Here is an 8,873-nt window from a genome sequence, read left to right as displayed (position 1 = left end):
AGATATCCAAGGCAATGATCATGTATATAGGCATCAAGTCCGAGACAAGTAGACCGACTCCTGCCTGCATCTACTACTATTACTCCATACATCGACCGCTATCCAACATGCATCTAGTGTATTAAGTTAACAAAGATGGAGTAACGCCTTAAGCAAGATGGCATGATGTAGAGGGATAGATCCAATCAATATGAACAAACCCCATCTTTTTATCCTTAATGGCAACAATACAAATATGGGTCATGTCCCCTTCTGTCACTGGGATTGAACACCACAAGATTGAACCTATTACAAAGCACCTCTCCCATTGCAAAAAAAACCCAATCTAGTTGGCCAAACCAAATCAATAGATTCAAGAGAAATACAAACTATATAAATCATGCATAAAAGAGTCCAGAGAAGACTCAAATAATATTCATAGACAATCTGATCATAAACCCACAATTCATCGGATCTCAACAAACACACCACAAAAGAAGATTACATCAAATAGATCTCCAAGAACATGGAGGAGAACATTGTACTAAAGATCAAATTAAGAGAGAGAAGAAGGCATCTAGATACTAGCTATGGACCCGTAGGTCTGTGGTAAACTACTCACACATCATCGGAAGGGCAACAAGGTTGATGTAAAAGCCCTCCGCGATCGAATCCCCCTCCGGCAGAGTACCGGAAAAGGTCCCCAGAAGGGATCTCAAGAAGACATAAACTTGCGGTGGTGGACAAGTATTTTTGGTGTGCCCTCTGGTCTACGGGAAATATTTGGGTATTTATAGAAGAAGAATTAGGTTTGGAAGTGCCACGGGGGCCCACAAGCCTGGGGGCGCCCCCTGGGCGGGCCCTCTAAGCTTGTGGCCACCTCGTGGCTCTTATGGCCTCCTCTCGAAGCTTCCAGGGTATCTTGTGGTTCAAGAAAAATCGTCAAAAAGTTTCATTCCATTTGGACTCTGTTTGGTATTGATTTTGTGTCTTCAACAAGGGAAAAACAGCAACTGGAACTGGGCACTAGGTTAATAAGTTAGTCCCAAAAAATGATATAAAATAGCATAATAATGCATATAAACATCCAAGATTGATAATATAATAGCATGGAACAATAAAAAATTATAGATACGTTGGAGACATATCAAGCATCCCAAACTTAATTCCTGCTCATCCTCAAGTAGGTAGATGATAAAACCAGTTTTTTATGTGGAATGCTACCTAACATGTTTATCATGTAATCTTTCTTTATGTGGCATGAATATTCAGATCCGTAAGATTCAAAACAAACATTTAATATTGATATAAAACAATAATACTTCAAGCATACTAAAAGGCAATCATGTCTTTTCAAAAAATCATGGCTAAAGAAAGTTATCCCTACAAATTCATATAGTTTTGTCATCCTTCATCTTCTTAACACAAAGTATTTATCATGCACAACTCTGCTGTTAGTCAAGCAATTGATTCATACTTGTTAACATGCTTCAACTTTTTCAACTCTCACGCAATACATGAGCGTAAGCCATGGATATAGCACTATGGGTGGAATAGAATATGATGTTGGAGGTTGTATGGAGAAAACAAAAAAGGAGAAAGTCTCACATTGATGAGGCTAATCAATGGGCTATGGAGATGCCCATCAATTGATATTAATGTAAGGAGTAGGGATTTTCATGCAACGGATATGAAAGCTCAATAACAACTAAGTGGTGTGCACCCAACTTGCTTGCTCATGAAGACCTCAGGTATTTGAGGAAGCCCATCACTGGAATATACAAGCCAAGTTCTATAATGAAAAATTCCCACTGGTAATATATGAAAGTGACAAAATAGGAGACTCTCTATCATGAAGAACATGATACTACTTTGAAGCACAAGTGTAAAAAATATAATAACATGGTTCCTTCTCTTTTCTCTCTCTTTTTTATATGTAAAGTATGGCATAGGGGGCCATCATGGTCTATGCCTAGAAGCGGAAGACGCGGATCAAGTAGATCTCACGTGTCCGCGGAGAGGGACGACCTTCCACTGTGCGGTGATTGGACAGTGCAACCGCGACAACATCTCAGGCTCCCCCTAGCCCGAGACCTGTCTATCTGGTCTCAGCAGCAAGCTTGTAGCTGCCCCCGCGCGCCTTGTCATCCTTTGCGCTGCCCACATTCCCCAAGGACACCCTACCCTAGTGGTGGCCGCGGTCGCCCTCCCAAGATTGTCCTCTTCTTTCCGCCCGCTTGCTTTTGGTCACTCCAACACGGCCAGCTTAGCTTCCACTTAAGACCAAGCAAAAGGAAGATAAAGGAAGGATGAAATGGCAGACACACCGCCTACTACCAATATTTTACTACACCTGAGTACTACTATGTAGCGACCCGACCTGAGATGGTAAAGTCTTTGTGCTTAAGTGTCATCCCTGGATCGGTATGCTGACACACACAGTACTTGAGGATTTATAACAGAGGTAAATCACATGTATAAAATAACGTAAATATTATTACCTCAATTCAAATAGCGGAAGTAACAAGGTTGTGGATTTCCATCAACACCAACGGCAAAGTTGAGTGTAGAAATCGTAACCCTAACGTATCACTTACTCGTCATAAGAAAATCCTGCAACATAAGACGTTGCATCCACAAAGGGTCAGTACATTGAATGTACTGGCGAATTCACACCATAGGATAATGATGAATAATAACTATCACTACATGCATATTTGGCTGGTGGAAAAGCTCTATGGTTATAATGTTTTTGCAAAAAGCCAAATTTTCCCTACTGCAAAGGAATACATTTTATTTAACTACAAAGTTGGTTGAAAACATTGAGAAGGGTAAACCCCACCTCAATCCCAATTAAAAGGTAATTAATAACCCAACAAAATTAATTTAGAGTGATGAGATCAACATGATAATCCAAGAACCAGATACTCAAGATGTCCATAACCGGGGACACGACTAATCATGATTAGTTTGTACACTCTGTAGAGGTTTGTGCACTTTTCCCCACAAGACTCGATCTCATCCGTTGGATTTCTCGCACTACATGGTGTTTGAGAAATGTATGACCGAGACACAGTCTTTCAGAAGCGTTAGCACCTTACGATGGGTAGACAGTACCACCTACATCCCCTACATCTGCTAGTCTACCACTGTAAGAGTTCACACTACTTAATCAACTATGCTAGAGCCCATAATAGCTTGTGGCTGCACACGGAAGTTTCTAGCATGAATAATCTCATGATCCCTTTGAGCCTGGGTGGCAGTCCATAGGAGAATCACACGGTACCCCAGGATTTCCAAAAATACAGGCAATCACTGGATTCCCCAGGTTCCTCAATCCACCCAGATGTGTATTAAAGTTACCACCTTAAGTTAACCATTAATTAACCACTCACATATGTCATGGATACACTCACCCAAACCATGTCTACGAGCATATCATAGCAATATAAGCAACGTAGAAGTAACTCCCAAGCTTTGAATGCAGGGCAATAGGTTCCTACCTCATCAACTACTTCCCAAACAAAAGTTTAATCAGATCCTAACCATGCAATTGTTTGAGGATGAAACTAATGCATAAAAACTGGGTATGAAAGGGATATGATCAAAGTGTGAACTTGCCTTGTACTATTGATGAAGATGATTCGCACTCATAACTCTTGATAGTTCTACTCGTCACACTCCATTCAATCTATCGTGAGCAAGCAATAGTAACCACACATAAGCAATCACTCAAAAGATCGGGAAGAACGAAGAAGACAGTTCGGAAAACATCAAAACCAAGCAAATAACTCTTGTAACATAAAACAATTTATAACAGTACCAAAATTATGTGAATTTGGCCTTATCAGAAAGTTTAGGTCAAGAGCTTCGATTTGCAAAAAAATCAATTAAACCGGAGTTATAAAACTCAAATTATGATTAAAATAAGTTTGAATATGAATCTGAATTTTTTTCGAAATTTGAAAATTTCAAAAAAAATTGATGTGACAGGTTCACTGGATAGGTGAAAACAAGACAAAACTATAGGTGCTGGTTTCATCTAAATTGGATGAACGAGTAAAAAGTTATGGCTATTTGAAAAATCAGGGCCAATCTGTTTTACGGAAGAAAATAGGTATGGCTAAAAGAATTCTAGGTTTAATGTATAAATACAGAGACTAATTGATAATCTAATTATTCTACCATACTAGTCTAGAAAATAACAAACTACGAAAGTATATAAAAAGAAAAAAAGATACCTTTATAAGGCAGAGAAAAGACAACTTCGGAGAGAAGAGACAATTTTCAGAAGTCGCGTCGGAGAGGAGAAATATATTGTTCTTAAATGAATCTAGTGAAACCAAAATATTGATTTAACCCAAATCGGATGATTTTTGGAGGCTCTATGGGTCTATATTTATAGGTGGAAAAAAGTTTAGGGGTCAAAGGCTAGGCAATGTGGGACTAAACATAGACGAAATAGAAAATAAATAGAGGAGGCGCGACGCATGGGCCTAAACGCGTAAGATGGTTTGGCCGGCCGCGCAGCTGCAGTTTTTTTTAAATAAAATTCGGCCTAAAAAATGAAAAGGCTGGCTGGGCCTGGCCCATATAGGAAAAAATGGGGCACCCGCTGGTACTATGATGTGCACCTCGGTGGCAGTTAGTGATGGCCACATGTACAGTTTTTTTAAATAGAAACAGAAGGAAACCCGACTAAAGAAAATAAAATAAAATTTTATATAGGCATATTATATATCAAAATCTTCGGAAAAAGATTTTCTACAACATGAACATTTTTCTAGAGTCAAATAAAATCCACACAAAATCAAATAAAGCAAAAAGTGCTACTGCTCTAGTAAAATTCAGTAAAAATCATTTTCAAAAATACCAAAATTAATTAAAATTTATTTCTCTCCAATTTTTTTATGTAGGGAATCATGTTACCCTATTTTCCATATATTTTTATTTTGCAAAAAATGTTTGAATAAAATCCAAATAACTCCAAATGGAAAATAATTTCGAAAGGACTTGAATTTAATTCTTTTAAAACTTCCAACTCATATTTCATATATTTTGAAGAAGTCATATTATCTTCTCTCATGAAAATCATTGAGTTGATTAAAATTTTTGAATTTGAAATATTTTCAAATGAAATTCAAATGTTTTCAAAAACGCTTGTCATTTAAATAAATAGAAGAAGTCATGTCATCTTTTCTCCAGGGTTTTGCGATGAAAAGAATTTGAATTCATGGAGATCAAAATGTAGAAGGAAAGTTTGGGAAAGTCCTTTTATTCCCTCTCATTTAACTTTCAAAAAGTTTCGAATTTCACTCACTTTCAGTCAATCAATCACAGAGCAATCAAAACTATCTATTTATTATAACATTCCAAAATTTAGAATTTTGGGATGTTACAAACCTACCACCCTTAAAGTGAATCTCGTCCTCGAGATTCGAAGAGGCTAGCAAGAAATAGGTTAGGTTTGGGGTCTTCTCAAAATCCATTGATCATCACAGGGGGTCTGGGGTGCTACCACCCTTAGAAGCATGGTTACGGTTCCAACAAGACTCTTATACTCCATCCTTATTGTTGGCAGTGTCGGTCTTCTTAGATTTTCGGGAAAATTCCTTCTCTGGGCTCTTCCGGTAGTGGCATAACCTTTTCCTCAATTCATCTGTCCTTTCATCTTGGTAAGGTTATTCCAAGATTGGGTCTTCTTAGCTGACGGGTCTGGCGCCAATACTAAACAACTATCGATATCTCATGGCAGTCAACAATTTATGGTTTCTCCTGCAGGAAATGGGTCTGGGTTGAACCTCACTATATAACCTACGGTTGGCAAAAGCTGCCTTGTACAAGGGAAAAATTGCTATACCATTCTAAGGTTTAAACAACGTTTAATATCGTCGTCTCTCTACTATAGGTAAGTCACTCAGATTTACCATTCCATATAGCAAGGCGAATAATAGGAGTAAGTCGGTATGGTGATCAATCCATCCCGCACCCAAATCATTACTTTGTATACAGTTTAGTGAATCTCGCATTCTAACACTCGGTCATCCTCACAAGCATTTGCAGAATTTCTCTTGTCAATGAACCAAGTTCGGATAATCCATTGATTTTGCAAGCCAGACAAACAATCTATCGTTTCTTCACAACTCTCAGGTTTTGCGTAAACTCCTATAAAATCGTCTATTACTAAAATCGTAACTTCTTCCAGGGTTTTTCCTTCAGCAAGGGTGTGCTTGCTTCTTGGCAGGTCCTGGGGCCTGTGGGTTATGGCCCATCTCATCACTTGTAAACCTTGAACTCATCATCGGGGCAACTGATCACTACTCCAACATCCAACCTCCCAGCATTCTTAAATCCATCCGATTCTATTGTCTTTCTTTCTTCTATTGGCACCAAACTAAGACATGATTACTCCGTCTCATCATGGAGTTACAATTGCTCCATATTACCAACATTATACCTCCTTTATATCCAATAGTACTGCATCTCTTCATACTCTTGGGATACCCCACATATCGAGACAAAACTCATACTTATTTTGTCCGAAATCCACTCCGTGGCATATCATTCTCCTTTCCATGGGTCAAGTGTCCTCACAGGGTACTACCACCCTTGAAATGCACCAATCTTCCATAGACCATATTTCTCATATCCTCAAAAATGATAAAGAATCTTTCTTCATAGAGTAACTACTCAAAAGAATTCAAATCAGTACCAACGATGCTAACTTTATTCATTCTCAAATTCTTACAATCTCCTGCATTTCCATTACATGCCTCAACTCAACACCTCAATATAAAAGAAAATGTTCTCACTACTACTATTGTACTTCTCACAAACACAACTTATTATCATAAGTCTCCTTCTCCTTGGGGCATTCTCTGGCAAAATGCCCCCACTCCATTACAACGAAAACATATTACTTCTGACAAGTCTCGAGGTTTCCTTTTTGGGCAACCGCTGGAGTAGTGCCCTGCCTCCTTTCACCTGAAACAGGTGATATGACTCAGGTCCTTCCTGGAATCCAATCTATTTCTCTTCCTAGATTTTTCCATTCCAATCAGAGCTTCTATTTCTTATGGGTCATACTCTACTTTCTCTGTCGGTAATTCTACTAGATCCCCATCCAGACAATTCTGGGGGATGTGTACTTCTTCTCCACATGAATAGCATGACTTGATGCAGGGTTTAATTGGGTTTGCTTTGGGTGTGTCCTCCACCTCTTCCTTCATCCCATGTCCTTCTAAACTTTCCATGAGGACTCCTTTCATTGCTTCTTTCTTCTGCTGGATGGTTCTTTGTACCATGGGGTAAATGTGACACTGAGCAGGGTAGTGGGTAGTCCCTTCACATAAGAAACAAGTGATCTGCCTAGTTGGGCATTCTTCAGTTGGGTGACTTCCTTCACAATTAGGGCATTCATCCTTGTGTTCTTTATAGATGTGTCCTATTTCTCCACAAAGCTTGCATGCACAATGCTTCTTAATATCATTTCCATAAAGCTTCAACTTCTGGGACACAAACCGAGACTTTGGCAAAGTCAACTTAAATTCTTTCCAAGTGGTTACTCCTTGCCACCCATTGATGGTTTGATACATCTTCCGCCAGGTAGCAGCACCTCTTTCAAAGCACTGAAGAGCATGCTGGAAAATATCCTTTCCGGCTATAGTGTTATTCTTCATATGATCTTCCATGTTCTGAATCCATCGGTCTGTCTCCAATTGAGTCATCGGTCCAGAAAATATGAGTTCATCTCCATTCATCCTCTATTGGGTCCATGGGTTTTGGGGTGAGATGAGAGAGAGATGGAGAGGTTTGCACACAATACAAACAATGGTTTTGAAGAGACAAATTTTTATTTTGTGGCTGTCAGGAAAACATCAAACAAATGACACCTCACAAACGTCGCATCTAGCGTAGGTATATAACAGGGGTTTGGTCTTCTAAAGGTCAACAAATCTTCAAGATCGACAAACTCTTCAAGTCTTGTTCATGTCTCCAATGGCGTCTTCCGATCGTGCTTGTGTTTGTCAAGTTCTTTTGCCAGATCATCTCTGTTGACACGAAATCTCTCGTAACGTCCTTTAGTATTCTGGAGCTGCATTCCTAACTTCTAGGTTTCACCATCCTTGGCATGAACCATGATCCTACTGTCCTTCAGTTCCTGACGAATCTCTAGTGTCTCGAGGTTTTTCTCCACCAGCTTGGCTACTTTCAGCATCTGGGTCCTGAGTTCTTCACGAATTGCTTCTTTGTCTAATACGACTTCCTGGAGCTCCATCTTAAAATTCTTGATGTACTACTCCAGATCCTGGTGATACACCGGCTAAGGTTAAAACTTCATCTTTTGCAGATAGATGCTTAGCTCAGCTCGGTGACCATAGTATCAGTGGCGATGACATCACGGATAATCGTGTTTCTGCCCTTGTCATTGCCATGAGCTATCTTCCATAGTTGATATCTCTTGCCTTAGGATTTTCTTGACAAAAACTTTGAGTTCTCATGCTCCATGTTCCGGTCTTTCTCCGATACACCTTGATCTCGGGTATTGACGGCTTCCATAGTCTGAAAAATTCCAATAGGGTAGCCTTCCTAGGTCATACAAATCTAGAAATTCTACACGTCCTTCAAATTCTCCTAGTCTTCGGAGTCTTCAACCGTTGCAGTTTCCTTTATTATAATGCACGATAAAATCCTCTTCATTCAGAAGTGGTCTTAGTTGTCCGATATCTTGTACTTCTTGGAGTGGTCTCATTAGTCGAATCTCCATGGTCAAAAGGGGAAAGGGGTATAGTGTAATTTAAAAGGGAATATTTGAATAAGCTCAGAAGAGAAGAGAGGTAAAAGATCTTTTTAAAAAGGAAGTTGTAGAGAAAAAAATTTACTATGGGCTTGCC

This window comes from Triticum aestivum, chromosome 2A (assembly GCF_018294505.1).
Source record: "Triticum aestivum cultivar Chinese Spring chromosome 2A, IWGSC CS RefSeq v2.1, whole genome shotgun sequence".
In the NCBI taxonomy this organism is placed as follows: Eukaryota; Viridiplantae; Streptophyta; class Magnoliopsida; order Poales; family Poaceae; genus Triticum; species Triticum aestivum.
The sequence above is the reverse complement of the archived record's forward strand: the minus strand, read 5'-3'. Positions refer to the sequence as shown.